This window comes from Myotis yumanensis, unplaced genomic scaffold (assembly GCF_028538775.1).
Source record: "Myotis yumanensis isolate MYYU_CA2020_CCGP unplaced genomic scaffold, mMyoYum1.0.hap1 SCAF_1, whole genome shotgun sequence".
NCBI classification, from domain to species: domain Eukaryota; kingdom Metazoa; phylum Chordata; class Mammalia; order Chiroptera; family Vespertilionidae; genus Myotis; species Myotis yumanensis.
This window is the reverse complement of record NW_027223752.1, coordinates 88,733,495-88,753,699: the sequence shown is the minus strand read 5'-3', so window position 1 is coordinate 88,753,699 and position 20,205 is coordinate 88,733,495.

Below are 20,205 nucleotides of genomic sequence, written 5' to 3'. Positions count from 1 at the left end.
TTTGAGTACACTGAAATGAACTGATTATCTTTGCAAGCTGTTGCTAATTTGGATTCTTGATGGCAAGAAAGGGTTCTTCAGGAGTCTTTTAACTTGCAAGCAAGACAGATTTCATGGTGTGACAGGGAAAACACTTTTGTAACCTTTACCTCTGTGTTTCCTTTTAGGATTATGGGATATGTAGGAACAATATGGCTTTTATCAAGACTGGGTTTTGTGGGGGGGTTTTGTTTGCTTGTTTTGTTTTTATCTAATCATACTGGGGGAAATGATATAACCAATGGGCCACTCTAAACAAGTGGTACAATGCAGACATGTCACTTAATCCAAAAACAGAGCTTGGGTGTTTTTTCAAATGTTAGGAGATTATGTTCTGCAGAATAAGCATGGATAAATCTGGTTATTTTATCCTAATTTATTGCCCTAATATTGTTAGTTCTGCTCATATCAGTTTCTAATCATTTTCTCCTAAACTTTCAAAGCTATTGGCTTCAGCAGTTACTTTCAGTTGAGTCTTTCCCTGGGTAAAGTATATGTTACACATAAAGTGAGAACTCCTCTTGCTTATGTTTTATGGGGGGAAATGTAGAGCAAAGTAAAGATTGCATTACAAGTATTATTTGAAATATCAGAAATGACACATTATAATATCAGAAAAATCTTGGCATAATTTGGGAAAGTTAAAAGAAATCGAACAGAAAATCAAAACAAATGAAAAAAACAACAACAACAAACCCACACACACAATACCTATTTGCCTTCTCAGGAACTTGTGAAATAAAATATTTTAAGATCTTTTCTACATAGTAATATTGTACCTGTAACCATGTTTTCTGTTTTGAAACCAAGTTATCTTTGAAATCAATAACTTATTGATTACAAAATGATTATGAAAGACATAATTTGACCTCATATAGTTGAATACCCATTGGGATGAATTAATTACTTTGATGAGAACTTGAGTTATAATGTATAAGTTACCTCAAAATAATTAAATTTAGCAGTTGGGGAAATCGTACTATCATCCAGCATGCTATCGCTGTGGGAAAATTAAATCTTTTAACCAAAACTATTCTTTATGCAGCTACATATGGAGGGCAATAGAAATCTCTTGCAGTGTTGCAAAGTTCCATTTAATCTTTAATTCAAAGCTCTGCTTCATTTTTTAAAAAAAAAATTATCTGAATTGTCTTCCTGGAAGTTTCCTTTAGAATATTTATTTTATAAGTCAAAGCTAACAAGAACAATAAAGCTTTGAAAATGGTAAATACACCTTTGACAATGTGCAGGCTAGTCGCAATTTAATCATAATTTTACATTTAATTAAATACTTAGCAACAAAAATTCTGAGATATCATATTAAGGAAAAGTAGAAAAAGTACATTAAATAAAACAAGAAATGCCTGTGGAAAATGTTGATGTGATGGAAGACAGCAGAGTGAAGTTCTTGGATTAGAAATGGTACCTTTATTTAGTATTGAGTAAAAATAGACATGAGAAACTTTGCCTTGGCAAAGCAATCTCAAAACCTTTATTTTTTGGTATCTGAGGCTTTACTATATCCAGAAACCCTCCTAGAAATCACAATTTAAAGCAGGTAGTGTTTCATTCTCTCCTACAGGATATATAAATGCCAAATCATGTTACAGTTGAATGCAGAAGACTGTTTTATTCTCAATGAGAGTTTTAAGTGTGAAAGAGAACCAGAAATATCACATAGCACACACAGAAATTAAAATAATTTTACAGTATGTTCTTTAAAATCTGATTTAATAGTTTTAAAAATCTCTAGGGCCAGGAGCTTAGCTGTTAATTTGAAAACTCCAAATACATTGTTCCCTCAAACCTAAAGGCCAAAGCACTCCATCTTTATTTTAATGTGCTAGACTTTATCAGGAGACAGAATGGGGGTGGGGGGGCAATAACTGTTGGGGGGAAATCTAGAAAGAGAAGAATCTAGTAATTATGCTTTCTAATTGTACTCTACCCCCTGCTAGATACAACACACCAGACCTGGGTGTTTTTTTTTTTGTTTTGTTTTGTTTTCAACTTTAAATTCTTTTTTAGTTTGCCCTAAGGCTGAATAATAGCAGGGGAAAGAATAGTGTATGGGAATTGAGGGGTTCAGGGGTGGGCAAACTTTTTGACGAGGGCCACAATGGGTTCTTAAACTGGACAGGAGGGCCGGAACAAAAGCATGGATGGAGTGTTTGTGTGAACTAATATAAATTCAAAGTAAACATCATTACATAAAAGGGTACGGTCTTTTTTTTTTTTACTTTTATTCATTTCAAACTGGCCGGATCGGGCCGCGGGCCGTAGTTTGCCCACGGCTGGGTTAGATAGTAACATTTACATTTGTATTGAAAGAAAACTCCGCTTCAATCTCTTAATTAAAACTTTTTAACTACGATGTTTAGCGTCCAGGTCCTCTGGAAAAGAAAATGACCTTATCCATCGTTTGAGAGCTAAGAGTCATAGCTTTTAGAAGAACTACCTCTGGTTGATGTTGGTAGCTAAGAGCTGCTGAAACAAAGGAAATCACACAAAGTGAGCTAGCAGATCCCTTTAGTACATGTAACAGTGTTTCTCTGAGCAGAGCTTGAGATTTCTGGAAAACAAGAAAAGTACAGTGTGACTTACGGAGGCCTCGTTTCGATGCTCTCAGTGGCTGTTTTAGAAGAAAAACGATATATAATTGTACAGAAGTCTTCCCCTTGACTCCATACCTTGCCATGACATCACCTTCCACAGCCATGTTCACATCATCTTTCTTCCTCACTGGTTCTGACTCCACCTCCAATACACTGGATATGGGCAGTCGTCATCATTATATGAAGTATTAACTTGCCACTCTAGTGTAAGAGTAGCAAACTATGACCTGCCAGCCAAATTTGACCCACTAACTCTTTTTGTATGGCCCTTGAGCCAGGAATGAGTTCTTTATTTTTAAAAGATTAAAAAATCCAAGCAAGATTAATATTTTATGGCATGTGGAAATGACATGAAATTTGAATTTTTTTAAATTCTACCAAGGAACAATATAACCAATTCTACACAAACTCAGATAAGTGAAGAGGAACAAATATTTCTCAACTTATTCTACAAGCTGCATTTTGTTTATACCCAAAATGGAGAAGCATATTACAAGAAAGATTACATTCTAGTGTTCTTCATGAATATATAGACACAACTTTTTACAAAATCTCAGCAAACAAAATCCAACAACATACATATAGATGACTTAGTGGAGTTTATCTCAGGAACACCAGTTGGTATAATTTGATTTGCGAAGGGGTGGGGGCGACGTTTCACAAAAATCCATCATCCATTCCTGACTAAAAGCAACAACCAAACCTCTCAGAAAAGTAGGAGTAGAAAGAATTTCTTCCACCTGATAATGGACACCTGACATACTTACTGGAGAAAGAATGACTACTTTCCCCCTTAGATCAGGAACAGGGCCAAGTAAAGGGATAAGAAGGCCTCGGCTGGCTTTAGGAAGGCAGCGGGAGAGCCTGAAGCCCGCGCCCATCAGCCTCCTCAGGGATTGTATCCCAGAAGGCCCTGCATCTCAGTCCTACACTTTACAAAGAGCAAATCAGCCTCTTTCCCATACAACACTTTCACAAAAGGCTGCTTCTGCATTGCGCCCTGGGGGAGTCTGCTGCAGGCCCTTTAAGAGACTTCCTCAGTTGCCACTGCCTGGGGGTCTCCTGGAGGTAAAAGCCCTGTTAGCTTCCAAAGCTAAATGTTATGGGGTCTACTCTGCCAGGCACTGGTCTTAAAAGTTGGGATGCCCAGTGTGGGCTATGAATCGTTCTGTCCTCAGGGATTGTCACCAGGAGGCAGTGAAGGGGGAAAAGGGTTTAGGGCAAGATTGTGTCTCAGCCTTTCCTGCCCACTTCAGTGTAGTTTTTTGCTTCCCTTTTCTTTTTGTCCCCCAGGGTGGAGTCACTCTGCTAGTTTTTAGGTTTTTTTTCAGAAGAAATTGTTCCATATGTCATTGCAGATGTGTCTGTGAGTTCTGGATTTTTCCTACATCCCCATCTTGGCCCAGAACTCATGTCGGTTCCTCAATGGAGCTGTACGTGCCCTGGACACAGGACCCCTGGATGACAGCTCTCCTCAGTTCCAGGTCAAATGGCCATTCTGCATCCCACTGGCTAGAAGGTGGGAGCTACTGCTTGCTCCCCCAAGTCTCTTTTGGTCCAGATATGTTGCCTGTATTTCTTAGAAGTACTAAATGAGAGAGGCATGCTTTATTGCTTTACATCTAGAAAAACTGAAGGGGATAAAATATATTCTTTGCCTCTAAATGAAGATAAGGGATGGAAAATTGATTTGAGAAGAGAGAATACACCCCTTGAATTGTTGAGAACAATAAAGACAGAGTTAAAAACTACACAAACCACCTAGAGGCGAAAGGTAGGGAATTTGCACCGTGGACACGAAGATGCTCTCCAGTGGACAGCATCTTCCACTGATAACTTGGATATCATTTTATAACTTTATTTTTAACTTACTGTCTAGCGGAAGATTCCATGTCTAAATGCATAGGATATGTACCATAACCAAATTCATTTTAACTGATTCGTATTTCAGAATGTGAATGCATTGTAGTTAGGTCATCATTCTCCTAGTAATACAATTCATTTTTCTTTAGCTTTTTTCCCTTGCTATTACCAAATCTTAGTATGATTAACATAGACAGTCCAGAGTTGAATTTTAATTTTTACCCTTTATCTTTTGTTATAGCTTACACATTCAGTCATCCTATCTTTCTTATTATAATGGTTTCTTGGTGTTCCTGTATTTGCCAATAAGGATCATTCTTCCTTTGTTTTTTTCTAGTAAAAAGTATACATTCTTTTTCCTAGCAGTTCTACAGCTATAAACTTAAAACTACATTCTGTAACTATCCATAATATATTTATCCCAGTATTAGTTAAGTGACAAAAATAGTTGAAATACCTTAAATTTTATTTAATTTTTATAATGGATGAAAAGGAAGAGCCTTTATTCCAATAGTTTATTAGAGAAAGGAGGAAGTATCTTCTTTGGATCACATTGCCAAAGCAGAGTAGGATTCCAAATAGGTTTAGGGATTAAAAACAAATTTAAAATAACTTAAGGACTATCGTTCAAGACTGTGAAAGCAGAAGTGTCTTGAACATGAGCCATGACAAAGAATTCTACTGGTAACTTTGAGCTCAGTAAAGAAAACCTAATGAGAAACCTGCAAGTTGTGTGGGTGTGAGTGTGCACCTGTGTGCACAAGTGTGTGAGTGTGCATGTGTTATCTTTACATGTCTAAATTCAGATATACCTACTTGGTAAGGACACTTACTTTTTGGGGAAATAATTGAGTCACTAACTGAGAGCAACAACAAAAAAAAGCAGAGTGCCCTGACCGGTTTGGTTCAGTGGATGCAGCCTCGGCCTGTGGACTGGAGGTTCCCGGGTTCGGTTCTGGTCTAGGGCATGTGCCCTGGTTGCGGGCGCATCCCCAGTGGGGGGTGTGAGGGAGGCGGCTGATCGATGTTTCCCTCTCATTGATGTTTCTGACTTTCGGTCCCTCTCCCTTCCTCTCTGTGGAAGATCAATGGAATATATTAAAAAAAAAAAAAAAAGAAAGGCAGAGGGAAATATTGAACATATATATAACTGAATAAATTGAATAAATAAATAATAAGCAAATACCAAAGAGTAAGTTTCTTTAGGTATTGTGAATAAATTGAATAAATAAATAATAAGCAAATACCAAAGAGTAAGTTTCTTTAGGTATAGTAAACTCTTGCCTTTTCAGACCTCAATTTAATGGACAAAATTTTCAGTCTGTATGTCATATGTGAAAATTAGCACCCTGTTAGTTTTAAGGTGCTTTTAAACAAGATTTGCTTATAAATAAATCAGCAGGGTTTTTTGGTGGTTTGTTTTTAATTCACTGTAATTTTTAAATATATTTTTATTGATTGATTTCTCTGAGAGGGGAAGAGAGAGAAACATCAATGATGAGGGAGGATCATTGATTGGCTGCCTCCTGCATGCCCCCGGTACTGATTGAGCCCACACGCTGGGCATGTGCTCTGACTGGAAAACAAACCATGACCTCCTGGTTCATGGGTCCACGCTCAACCACTAAACCACACTGGCTGGGCAATTCACTGTTATTTTTAACAAATTTTAGCGAATAGGCCATATATTAGAAAAAACACTGTGGTAATTTCATCAAAATAAGTAAATATTACACATTTACAACTATAGTCTATATATTTAAATCCAAGAGTTACCACTCATAAGCAATGTTTGGCAAATGATTAGTTCGTGACCACACCACTTGCCACGCTTATTAATTCTGCTGTTGAGTGGCAGGACTTTCTGTGGCAGTTTTGATGTGTGGTGCTGAGGTTCCCACGCGGGCTAAGCCACGCCCAGCCGCATGCATTTATTTACTCATGGTGACTGGTGAATGCATGCATTTACTAGACATATTCAGTATAAATTTAAAATTACTGTAATACATATAGAAGACTTTTCTGTAAAATATTACTTTTCATACATACTTAATTTTAATTACACAAATGTGTCGACATTAAGTAAAAACAGGTAAACTAACTACTTTGTCAATTTTTTACCATAAACATTCAGAAAACCTACTTATTATATATGGACTTTTGGCTTTAATGGACACCCCCTTGCCTGAATTAGTCCATTATATGAAAGTTTTACTGTATTGAAATAACCACTGACTGATATTTTCATTTCCTGGATTGAAATAGAAAGTGAGAGAGTGGCTGAAACTTGCAACTTGCAGAATGAGAACATATTTTAGGTCAATATCCGTAATGAGAAGATTGCTAGTAACACAGGAGCAGGTCTGGGACACAGATCCTGTGGTAGGATTGGAAAATGGAATTTAAGAAGAGAGATCTACAGATCTACAGAAACTCTCAAATACTTAGGTAAATTTTATTAATCACTACAATCCAGTAACAGACTTATGTTGTCAAATCTTAGGAAGTAAAGAAAACAATTGTATCCTTACTTTGAAATAAATCAGACTGCAAAAATCTGGGATGGCATGTAGATATCATAAATAAACGACAAGTGCTATATTTCTAAAGGAAGAAATGTAATAAAACTGATCCTTTGATTCCTAAGAAATATTTGGAAAACCATCTTATTTCCTCCAAGCTCTTTGAATTGATTTTCCAACAATACTTATTTGAGCTTTAATGGGAAGGGTACTCTTAAAGCTTGGATGACTTGGAGGCACTGGTAAGCTAACTTCTTTGTCATTTTTTTACCATATGCATTTAGAAAACCGACTTTATTATATACTAGGGGCCCAGTGGATGAATTCGTGCACCTTGAAAAGAACTGTGGGCTGTGAGGCTGCAGTGGGCACAGGGGCAGGTCTAGGCCCATCCTCTGCACCCCTGCCCGGCCCCTCCCACCATGGCACCCAGTCCCCTGTCTGCCAGCAGCCCTGCTCCTGCCGCCACTGCTCCCACGTGCTGACAGCACTGGCCCCACTCACACCCACTGGCGGTGTGGAGTGATTGGGGTAGTGGGTCCAAGCAGAGCTGGTGCCGTCAGTGGGTACAAATGCTGGCTGCTGCCCCCATCGCCCTCCAGGAGCAGGGGGAGGTGGAGAAGCCCTGAGGGTCAATCGGGGCAGCCAGCTGTAGCTCGAACCCACTGATGGCACCGAGTGATTGGGACCGGCACCAGGTGCCAACAGTGGGTGCGAGGAGGGCCAGTGCCAGCAGCAGGGGTAAGCGCAGGTCAGGACCGCGGGCCATGGGAGGAGAGAATTTTCAGTAACCACCAGAAGTTCACCCTGATGATAGCAACTGGCACCCCGGTTAGGGTTAGGGTTAGGTTTAGGATTAGGATTAGGGTTAGGCATCTTGGTCTGGCACCCCCGCTCCACCATCTTGCTGTGATCGATGCCCGCCATGTTACGTGCTCTGCCACCTGCTGCCTGCTGCCTATGCCTGCCATGTTCCACATGCGCCCCCTGGTGGTCAGTAGAAGTCATAGCGACTGGTTGTTTGGTTTTTCGGTTGTTCTGCTGTTCAGTCTATTTGCATATTAGATTTTATATATATAGACTAGTGGCCCAGTGAGCACAATTTGTGTGGGGGTGGGGGGCTTTCCTCAGCCCAGTCTGCACTCTCTCCAATCAGGGAACCCTTGAAGGATGTCCCACAGGGATTGGGCCTAAACTGGCAGTCAGACATTCCTCTTGCAATCTGGGACCCCTGGTTCCTAACCACTCACCTGCCTGTCTGCCTGATTACCCCTAACTGCCTTCCCCTGCCAGCCTGATCTTGCCCCTAACTGTTCTCCTCTGCCTGCCTGATCACCCCTAACTGACCTCCCCTGCTGGCCTGATCTTACCCCTAACTGCTCTCCCCTGCTGGCCTGATTGCCCCTAACTGCCTCTGCCTTGGCCCTCACCATCATGGCTTTGTCTGGAAGGAAGTCGTACCTCCAGAAGATGGCAGATTGACCTGGTCTAATTAGCATATTACCCTTTTAGCAGTATAGCTAGATTATATAGGATAGGATTGCTTAAATGGGGGAGAAAAGCCCTTTTCAGCAGGAGGAGATGCTCTTGGTAGACAAAAATACATAATCCCTATATCTGGACTGAGAGCCAGCCATATGCACTATACTACCAAACTGGTTGTTAAAAAATTGAACCTCTTTCTTACACCAAACAGCTGTTTCTCTTAAAACTCCTCCTCAGCCCCCACCTTAGCTTCTGCCTTTGTAGTTCACCCAGATTAGATTCTGACTGGTCAGTTTCTATGCCAGTCAGCATCAGAAGCTCCGCCTCCTAGGCAGCCATTGGCTCCTCGCACTTCACTCAGATTTGGTTCTGATTGGTTGGTTTCTATGCCAGCCAGTGTCTCCAGGCCTATCTCCCATCCTGATCAGAGAGGTGGGGCTGATCAACAGCCACCCTAGGATCCTGGTGAGCAGGCTGAACTGCTGATCTCTGGGAGGGAGAGAGGCACAGCTGCTGGTGAGGCCCAGAGAGAGAGAGAGAGAGAGAGAGAGAGAGAGAAGCAGGGTCTGATCTGCAGCCTTGTGGATCAGACCCTGCTTCTCTCTCTCTCTCTGGGCCTCGCCAGCAGCCGCAGTAGCCGCTGATCAGCCTCACCTCTCTCTCTCCCCGAGAGATCAACAGTTCAGCCTGCTTGCCAGTCCCTGCCCACCAGAGCCTGCTGTGCATAGCCTGGCGTTCAGTCGAGCCTTCGGTCATTTTGGATGTTACGGACCCTGGGTTTTTATATATTAGGATGGACTTTTGGTTTTATGGACACCCCCTTGCCCATTGTGAACACTGAATCACTGTGAGGTGGACTGAATAACACTTTTGAAAAATAATTTTAAAGTCTATGCATAGCAAACTTTCTGAGTTGTGTATATGATAGCCTATGTTTGTGTTGACTTCACATACTAATCACAACTTGGCTGGGTTTAGGAATCTTGAATCATAACCCTTTCCCTCAAAACTATTTACATATTTCTCACATATACTACTGAAGAGGAAAATCCAAGTCTAACTGGATTTTGCTTCCTTTAAAGATTATCTGGTCTTCTCTGTTTTAATACTTGAATAATTCTTTCTTTATTCTTAAGATATAAAACATCATCAGGTTATTGGAAGTACTAATATATTTTACTAATTCTGCCTAGAACTTGGTTAATTCTTTTTACATGATTTGGATCATTCTTACATTCAGAATATTTTAGATTATTGTTAGAGTCTATGTTTTCTGAACAAGGGACCCTGTGTAACCACACAGGTTACCCCTATGAAGCCAACCCTGACCCCACTCAAATCAATATCTTTAACCTGGACATAAGATTGCTTTGTTTAGCGAGGCCTAAAGCACCTGCCATTTTCCCATACTTCAGGATAGAATGAGTTGCCCTGAAAGCAAATGGCTGAGTGGAGGTGAGAATGAAGAGAGATGGAGATAGGGGAATGAAAGTTGTGGTAGCTACAAAGAATGAATGGCTGTAGTAAAAGCAACTACACAGTCTGCTTCAACTCTGTTTTCTTATCCTACCAACTTTACCTTTTATTTAATAGGGTCTATGTTTTATCGTGTGTTTTTAACATAATGTAATGTTTTTAGTACCAAACTGTCTTCCCTTTCCTGTACTAAGGATGTTTAAAAAATATTTTCTCACTATAACCTGAGTGTTATATTTACCTTCATTTATTTTTCAGATTTTCCCATAGGTACCAAGTTGTATATCATTACTGTTTAGTCACTTTTATTAGAGTGAGAGTTTGTACAATTTCGATGCTGGCATATAGATACAGTGGGAGCAGTCTCCTTTATCTCCCTCGTGGTCAGTATGGTCAATGAAAATACTTTCAGTTGATCTTAAGCCATGAATATGCATCATACAAATTGACATGACTAAGTCAGCTATCCAGAAGCCAATCTACAACCACCAAGCAATGTAAAAGCGACATTACTGGCAGGACTCTTCGTCATGCGTCTTCTGTTTTGTCTCAATGATGATAATGAAAGTCTAGTGCAGATCCATATTTCTACCCATGTTTACATTTTGTCTTCCAAAACAAGCCTACTGAGTGCCTTTCCAGAGGGTCTTGTTCTTACTACTCACCCCACTCTGTGCTTTTTCCTTTGGGCAACCAGTATGTATAAATATTGGACAAAGCTTTGGGCATGCTACAAATATACAACAGCAAAAAGAAAATTAACTAAATAATTGGTTTCTGCCACATTTCCACTCTCATTTCTAGCCCTGCCTTCATAGATTGTAACAAGCTAACCATATGCTAGTGTATATCCTCTTGTCTTTATGATGCAGGTAGCTGCCATGTAAATTCAGATAAGCTTTAGTCCTGGTTTCCTAAGAACTCATTTGAAGAAGCAAAGAAGAATCCAGATGAAATAGCTATGCCCACCCCTGTCCCCAATTCTTGTTCCTCCTGATCAATAGATTTTCTTTTCTTTTTCCCAAGAAAGCCTTTCCTGTTTGGCTAACAAATTGGACAAATTTTATAAAGGAGAGTTTTGAAATATCCTTGGTAATCACATTGTAAGTAGACTCAGGAGTATTAGATCTAAAATATTTTTTTAATTATTACCTGGGTCATATAGCTGACTTTCTTCTCTAATTTCCAATCCCTGTCATACATTTTCTCCCATGTTCATACTCTGTGGATGATTTTAATGGGAAGAAGGAATAAGATTTTGGTCTTCATCACTATTGTCCCCTGAAGTACGCCCAGCTATTTAAAAAAAAAATGTTGTAATAAAAGTCATTTATTTTTGTAAGTTACCTTAAATCTCTTTGGAAAAAGACAGATAATTAATAGACCCTATGATATAAGGCTTATATATCATCTACTACAAAGATAAACATCTACTACAAAGCAGAATGTGCTTAATTCAGTAAGAAAGTCACCAAGTGCTAGTACATGTTGAAATTTTATTTCTGTTGCTTACTCTCCATTTCAGTCTCAGTTGTCCAATCCATAAGAAAACATATTTGAATATAGAGAAATTATCAAAATACTACAAAGATAGAATTGTAGGTAATTCTGAAGTAAAACTCTGACAATCTGATAGAGCACATCTTTTTTTGAAAAAGAAGAGCTTTTACAAGGATAAACAGAAAAGAAGTGTACAGCATTCATACTGATTGGGTTCAGTGGGAGATTGAACTGGAAAGGAAGCTTATGTCAGTGACAATACTGTGCTTAAAAGTTTGACTTTATTGGGCAGGTTGTAGGAAGCCTCTGAACTATTTTTTTTTATCTCATAAAGCAGAGGTTTGGGTTAGATAATATGCCTCAAAGTATACTGTTATTCCTCTTTTATTTACAGGTATTTGTTTTTCACTTCACTAATTAGTGCTTTGTGCATTTACTGATTTGCACTATTCATTCCTCTTACCAAATCCCATACAATAATTTTAATGCATTTTATATACAGTGCTTTGAGCTTTTCAAATGAAAGCCATATTTAATTAAAATAAAGAAATAGGAGATCAGTAGACATATTGATTCAACATGTATGCCAACCTGAATTCTGAGGTGCACAATAAGCAAAATGTACTCCACCCACATTATGCCTGGAGGGCAAAGAAAAAAAGTGCGAACAAGGATAATTAGAATTTGAAAATAGTATCTAGGCAGAATGGCCATGCATTAAAGTTGATGATAGATGGTACTTATAATGAAGTTAAAGCTATTCAGGGAAATTTTAGATGTGTGAAAACTGAAAGAGCACTTTTATCAAAGTATGAGTGATAAAGCTAACAATGTTAAACTTATATAACAATTAAAACAAATTTTGTTCCTAAGTTCAATATATGCAATGAAATAAAAACTTTTTAGTAAATAAAGAGAAGAAATTGGAAAAGTATTTTTAATCTAGAGATAATTGACTTTGTAAGAAGTTGAAAATACTTAAATAGGTCTAGTTAATTTTAGTCAAGTGACTTCTAGGAAGATGCTTGAAATTTAAATATTTACAAACTTGAAATGAAAGAGTGGGAACCTAAAGTAAGAAAAATGTAAAAATTATACATATACATATATGCACACAGAGATAAGGATGAAAGAAAATAAAATATAAAATGCAACTGATGTTATTCCATTGTTTCTTTTCTTTCAATTTTAAATTGAATTTAATCAACAAGATAATGAATCTACCAGAATATAAAATGAATGCTACCCCTTTCAATGTAGTCAGCTAGGAAATTACAATGATACCAGTTACATTGTCAGTGTTGTATTTTTCTAAATATGCTTTTACTGATTTTTAGAGAGAGAGGAAGGGAGAGGGATAGAGAGATAGAAACATCATCAATGAGAAACATTGATCAGCTGCCTCCTGCACGCCCAGTACGGGGGATCCAGCCCACAACCCCTGCATGTGCCCTGACTGGAAATTGAACCAGTAACCTCTTGGTTCATCGGTCAACGCTCAAGCACTGAGCTACACCGGCCTAGCAATCAGTATTGTATTTTTAAAATAAAGATTTCCTCTTTCCTGGGATAGCTGGCTATTTTCACACTGTTCCACTGAGGATGGGTTTGGATTTTAGAAACATGAAATCACTTAAAGCAAAGTCAGTTAGAGGCAAGTAGCCAATATGTCCTTGGAAATTATCTAGCCAACTTCTCTTTGGAAGAATGGAAGGAACTCTAGAGTTTAGTGTTTATTAGGATACTTTTGTGACAGAAGCAAAGCACAAATGAGTTAAACAGCAACGGAAATGTACTGGGAAGGAACTGAAGCACACCAAATCCTCAAAGGGACAGATTGCAGAACCAGGTCAATTTGGGGCTTCTGGGATTTACAGGGGGACCTCTGGGATTTACAGGGGGACCTCTGGGATTTACAGGGGGACCTCTGGGATTTACAGGGGGACCTCTATGCTAGTCATGTGGTGTTTTTTTTCGGACTGCTTTCATGCAGTAAAGACTTGGATACAGGCAGTTTTGTGATGGTGTCTTTGTTGCTTCAAAGGTGAAGTAGGGAAAGGATACTCCTTCCTATTTGCTATAGCAGAAAAGTTAGCAGGGAAGGACACTAACGGGGTCTGCCTGGATCAGTGTGCATTTTTGAACCTGTTTTGAAAGGTGAGCATGTGACATTTTGATTATTTCAATTCCTTGTGTTCTTATTCAATAAGCAGAGAAGTAAGATCTACTACCAGAAGATGGAGAAGAGGTTTGACTAGACAAAAACAATAGCCACCACAATCTTGTATATCAACCAACACATGCCACATAAGACATTTACTAATTAGTTGGAAATGTTTGCATATATTAACAGCATGTCCAAAGCCAAGCTCATAATTTTTCCCTCCTATTTCCACACAAAATACCTCGATTTCCAAAATTCTCTATAGTGATATTTCAAACAAGTAAAAAATTAAACTGTAACAATTTATGTAATCTTTTTGAGCCTCAGTTTTCCTACTTGCAAAATGGGGATAATAATAAATCCCCACTAATTAGAGGTGTGCCCATTAATGTGGGTTATAGCATACTGAGTTAAATGGGGGAAAAACATCAATAGCTATGCATAGCTTAATGACGGGGATAAATACCGAGAAATGTGTCCACAGGTGATTTCATCATTCTAAGAACATCATAGAATGCACTTACACAGAGCTAGATGGTATAGCCTACTACACACCTAAGATATATTATATAGTCTATTGCTCCTAGGTTACAAATCTGTACTGAATACTGTAGGCAGTTGTAACACAATGATATTTGTGTATCTAAACACAGCTAAACATAGAAAAGGTACAGTAAAATTATGGCATAAAGGACAAAAAAATGGCACACCTAAATACATCACTTACCATGGATGGAGCTTGCTGGACTAGAAGTTGTCCTGGGTGGATCGGCGAGAGAGTGGCGAGTAGATGTGAAGGCTTAGGACTTTACTATAAACTTAGGCTCCACTGAACTTATTTAAAAAAATTCTTTCTTTAATAATAAATAAATCTTAGTTTATTGTAACATTTTACTTTATAAACGTTTTACTTTGTTAAGTTTTTGACTCTTTTGTAATAACTCTTAGCTTAAAACACAAATACATTGTATAGCTATACAAAAATATGTACTTTCTTTATATCTTTATTCTAAAGAATATTTTCTATTAATTTTTTTTTACTTTTTTTTTTAAAGACTAAGACATAAAAGCACACTTTAGCCTAGGCCTACCCAGGGTCAGATCACTGTCATCCACCTCCACATCTTGTCTCACTGGAAGGTCTTCAGGAGCAATAACACCCATGGAGCCGTCATTTCCAATGATGGCAATGGTTTCTGTAATATCTCGTGAAGGACCTATTTGAGGACTTCCTTGAGGAGGTACTACTCTTTTCCAAAATATGTCCATGGTGGCTTGCTTGGCTTATTTCTTTTTTTTAAATATATTTTATTGATTTTTAACAGAGAAGAAGGGAGAGAGATAGAGAGTTAGAAACATCAATGGGAGAGAAACATCGATCAGCTGCCTCCTGCACACCTCCTACTGGGGATGTGCCCGCAACCAAGGTACATGCCCTTGACCAGAATCGAACCTGGGACCCTTCAGTCCACAGGCAGACGCTCTTTCCACTGAGCCAAACTGGTTAGGGCTATTTCTTTTGTTTTAATCAGAGAGTTGCTTGCATGGTAAGCAGATAACACACCATGAAAATTCCTCTCTATTAATGAAAACCTTCCAGTGTTGAGGTCAATGTTTTCAAGCTTTCTATGGAGCTTGGTGAGGTCTGCAAAAGCTTCTGCTATACCCTTCACTGTGAATTTTCTTGAGGGATTTTTTTCTTTTCCTCCTGCAGTTTCCTTTTCTCTTGTTTCTTCTTCGGCTATGAGTTCTTGTTCCAGTTCCAACAATGCCTCATTAGTCATTCCTCAGGAACCACCTCCAGGAATTCCTCAGTATCGTCCTCATACATACCCTGGTTAAAGTTGTTTTTCATCTCAACTACAGCCTTGTTGATTTTTGCAGCCTCCTTAACTTGGCAATTCCCTTGAGGTCATAACAAACCTCTTGAGTGTCTTGTTCCAGATGCCATTTATACGCTCCTTGATGACATCACCACAAGCCAAGCGGTTTTTGTTGTAGGCCTTCCAGAAGATGCTAACTCTACTGATTTGAATAGTCTAGATCTGGGTCATCCATGATCGCTTACTGCTCCTGAGGTACAGTGGCAATATGTGCTCACTAACGTGCTTGAAGGCCCTGGAGTTCTCACTGTGCTAGATCACAAAGCATTTCACTTCATAATCTGCAAATTGCAACATTGCCTTCAAACAAGTCTGTCCTCCTTTCCCTAAAAACCTTGAAACCTGTGATTGACTTGGCCATGTTATTGGGCTCTATATTTGAACCTTCCTTCACCATGATATATAGAAGATTTGGATAATACATATACTGTGTTAAAATAATTTTTTTTCTTTTATTAAAGTGTTTAGAAGTACTATCATTTGTTGGATTTGCTTTTCTGCAGAGTTCATTGTTATCTATATAATTATCCAATCCTCAATATATCATGTCAAAGGAAGGCCCAAATATAGAGCCCAATAATGATATGGGAAAATTGGACTGGAACACGTGGAGTTCCTATAGGCAGGATGGTTCCCGGATTCTTGTCTGGTGGAGTCAAAGGATGAAACCAAGGATGAAAGATGGTATAGCAAAAGGTGGAAATTTATTGAGAAACAAGCACAAACTCCCATGTGGGGAGGGAGGAAGAGTTCCACTGGGTCCCTTTTCCTTCATTTTATAAAGGCTGCAGATCTTTGTGCCTTGATATCCCCTCTGATTGGTCACTATATCCCCTTAGATTGGTTACTATAGCAACTTCTGAGCTCAAACCTTACATGAAGTATGTGAGGCTCCCTCCTTTTCCTCCCTCTGGGCTTTCTTCCTCCTTCTCTGAATGAGGGTATTCCTTCCCTTTATTCTGTAAATGTATACCTTTCTGCAGCTCTCAGCTCCCTTATCTTATAGAAATGTACCTTCTGCTACTCCCAGCTCCCTTATCTTATGGAAATGTACCTTCTGCTACTGCCAGCTTCCTTATCTTATGGAAATGTACCTTCTGCTACTCCCAGCTCCCTTATCTTATGGCAATGTATTCTTTGTAACTCTGTAGTTCTGTGTTTTTTCCACAGACCCCTTAATTCCTAAAATTTCCTAAACCTGCCTATTTCACCCCTAAAAACTCCTTTAATAACATGCTATAGGGAGATACTTGTTGCTGGTTCCACTCACTTTATTATCATTTTATCTAAATTTCTCTATCCCTTTATTAAGACTGGTACAAGAGAGATTGTTAAATACCTTGCTGAAATGCAACTTGGATCAATTAACCTAGTAACTGTATCAGGAAAGGAAATGTGACTTGTTTGACATAATTCAACTTCCTCTGACTACTAGAACATGGAAACTCTCTGCTTAATAATATAATCCAGATTTTACTGTGATTTATATCAAACTCACGGTCCATATCCTGTCTCTCAAACCATCTTTGTTATTGAGAAAATGTTGATAATCTTGCCAACATCCGTTTTCTGGAGCTTCCTGATTTTTAGTGGTGATTCAAAGAATCCTAGAAGCTGCTCAGCAATTGCTCTGCAAGGTGTTTTTGCAATACTAGGTTTTAAAAAGCTTCTGTGACTGGCAATTACAAAAGATAATTCCTAAAATATTTGAGTAATGTTTCCTGTGTGGAGAGATGTTGGCCTCCCAAGGTAAGACAGTATTAATCTGTAATCTAAGTTGATGAATTTATTTTATTAAAGAGCAATCACTACATCAACACTTCTAAGAGTGAAATTTAGTATTCATTTTTCTCAGAGACAGAAAGTACCTTAACAATAAGCTCTCACATTTTATGGATCAAAAATCTTATATCTAGGAGATAAAATAAGATATTGATGATCACATATTTCATTAGTGATAAAATTAAAACTATTGGGAAAAACTGATCTTTTAATTCCCACCTACATCATAGTCTGTCCATGCAAAATCCATGTATGAGTTTAGAGAAGCTTCTGCACTATTATTAAATTGTGTAGGACATTCAACCTACATGAACAATTCATTTACAATTTTCATTATATTTTCAAAGCAGTTCATGAACCAAAAATGTTAAGAACCACTGATCTAGATCAAACTGATAATTTTAAAAATTAAATGAAATATAAAAGTATAACGGTAGTTTAAAAATAAATCTTAGAAACATATTCTCAGTCTTTTGAAAATGAGTTTCTGTAGAAAGAGAAACAAAATCAGAAAAAAATGTTTGAGGTTTTCACTATATTAATAGTAGGACATACTCTTCAAATGTTATGCATTCATCAGAATTGCTCCCGAATAGAATGATAGCCTAATCATCACTAGAGTGCAAGTTGGTTTATGAAGATTTGCATATTTGTTTTGTAAATGTTTCATAGGTGAAATTATTAATTAGCATCTAATTAATACTTGTGTTGCTGAGAACATATTTTTTAAACCCCAGAATCAAGAACATAGAGAATAGTTAATTATCCATCTCTGATTTCTTCGTTTAAATTCCTCATTTCTAAACTCAGCAGCACAAAAGCAAGATTAATAAAAGTAAATTTGAAGCAACTTAATCGCATTCTTTTTATTTTGCCCAATTACTGAGATTCCTTTAACTATGTCTTCATCCATTCTAAAGCATTATTAAATAAACATTTTGTAAGCATTTAATAATCTTGGAAAAGATCATTGTTAGTGCTTGAAAATTACACTAAAGAATACCCCAAATTTTGGAATGATGAAAAATGCAGTTTGAACTATAAAAACGGCACCTAGAAGACATATGACCAGCCCAAAGCACTAAGTTAAAAGAGTATAATGAAAAATAGGGTTTCTTTAAAGCAGGTGAACTGGGGTAGTTCTAGACTTGGTAATATAAGAACTTGCAACAAGCTATACTACAAAGGCTTAAATTCAGAAAAACTTATGCTTGAATCCTGAGCTCTATCACTTACTAACTATGGGGCAATGAGCAATTTATTTACCTCTCTATTTCTTGGTTTTCTCATCCAGAAACTTGGAATGATAATACTAAGAAACAGTCATAAAATTGTAAGCATTTTTAAAATTCCTCACCTATGGATATGGTTTATCTATTTTAGTGAGAGAGGAAGGGAGAGAGAGAAACATCAACTGCTGCCTGCCATGCAGGCCTAACTGGGCATGAAACCAGCAGCCTAGGCATGCACCCTGACCAGGAATCCACACCACAACTTTTTGGCACAGGACGGTGCTGCAAACAATTGAGTCACACTGGCCAGGGAAAATTGTAAGCATTTTTAACAAGTAAGCCATCAGTATTAAGGTTGTGTCCAGACAAGATATATATATATATATATAAGCGACTGATCAACCGATCGCTATGATGCACACTGACCATCAGGGCGCAGACGCTCAATGCAGGAGCTGCCCTCTGGTGGTCAGTGCACTCCCACAGCCAACCTCCCACAGCCCCTCCCCCCACCCAACTGGCTGACCCAATGACCCCAATCAGGGCAACCAACCTCCCGCAGCCTCTCCCTCCGGCCAGACAACCTCCTGTGGCCCCTTCCCACCCTGGCCAGCCAGCCAACTCCTGCAGCCCCTCCCGCCACGGCCAGCCGGCCAGCCTCCTGTGGCCCCTCCTCCTGCTGGCCAACCTCCTGTGGTCCCATTGGCCCTGATCGCTATCCAGGAAGAAGGACCCCACTTGTGCAAGAATTCGTGCACCAGGCTTCTAGTAATACATATAAAAAGATGGAAATTAAAATATCCACAGAAGGTTAACAGAAGAGTATATAGACAAAGGAGATTAGGGAAAGAACTTTGTTGTTACACAATTTACACTGTTCAAATGAGAAGGAGTCTTGATGAAAAGATTTATTCTCATCCAGTTGCTATGTTAAAAAGTTCCTGTGGATATCTTCAGGAATAACTTTGGGTGAGATCCTCTAAATTGATTTTATTATGATTTGGCTTATTATAATAAAATCAATTTAATTGATTAAAGAGAGGTAGTTGGCTCAAATGAGAAGATGCTAGCTCTATTGATTTGAATAGCCTAGACTTTGTGATAGGTGTTATTTCTCATTGTAAACTAATACATTGGCATTCTGGGGTCAGTGTCTGTCTCAAGACCTGGGCCTATTTTTGTCAACTTCAGTCATCCTCTGGTCACGTACCTACCTACTGAACTGGAATCAACTAAGGTGGGGTTGTAGTTTTAAACAGACCCAGAAGATTCTAATGGACAACTAGATTCAGGATTCATTGTCTTAAGTGGCTTTGCTAACAAACCTGTAAATTTCTACATATGTAACAACAACAACAAAAAAAATCTTAACACGTTGTAGAATACCATTGTTAAGTATGTGAGAAATGATTCTGGGATCATTTTATGAGAATGCTTGATGACTCTTACTGAGAAACATGTTAGTGTCTATTCAAAAAATGTTGCTTTTTCCTGCCCCATCGTTTACCATTTATTTTTATAGTTCATTGGTCTTTTTGATGCTCAAGTATGAAAAGAGAGGAAACTAAAATGAAAATGAAAAATAGGAAAAAAGGACAATTATTTTATATAACATGAATAATATATTGAAAAGAGCATTGGAAA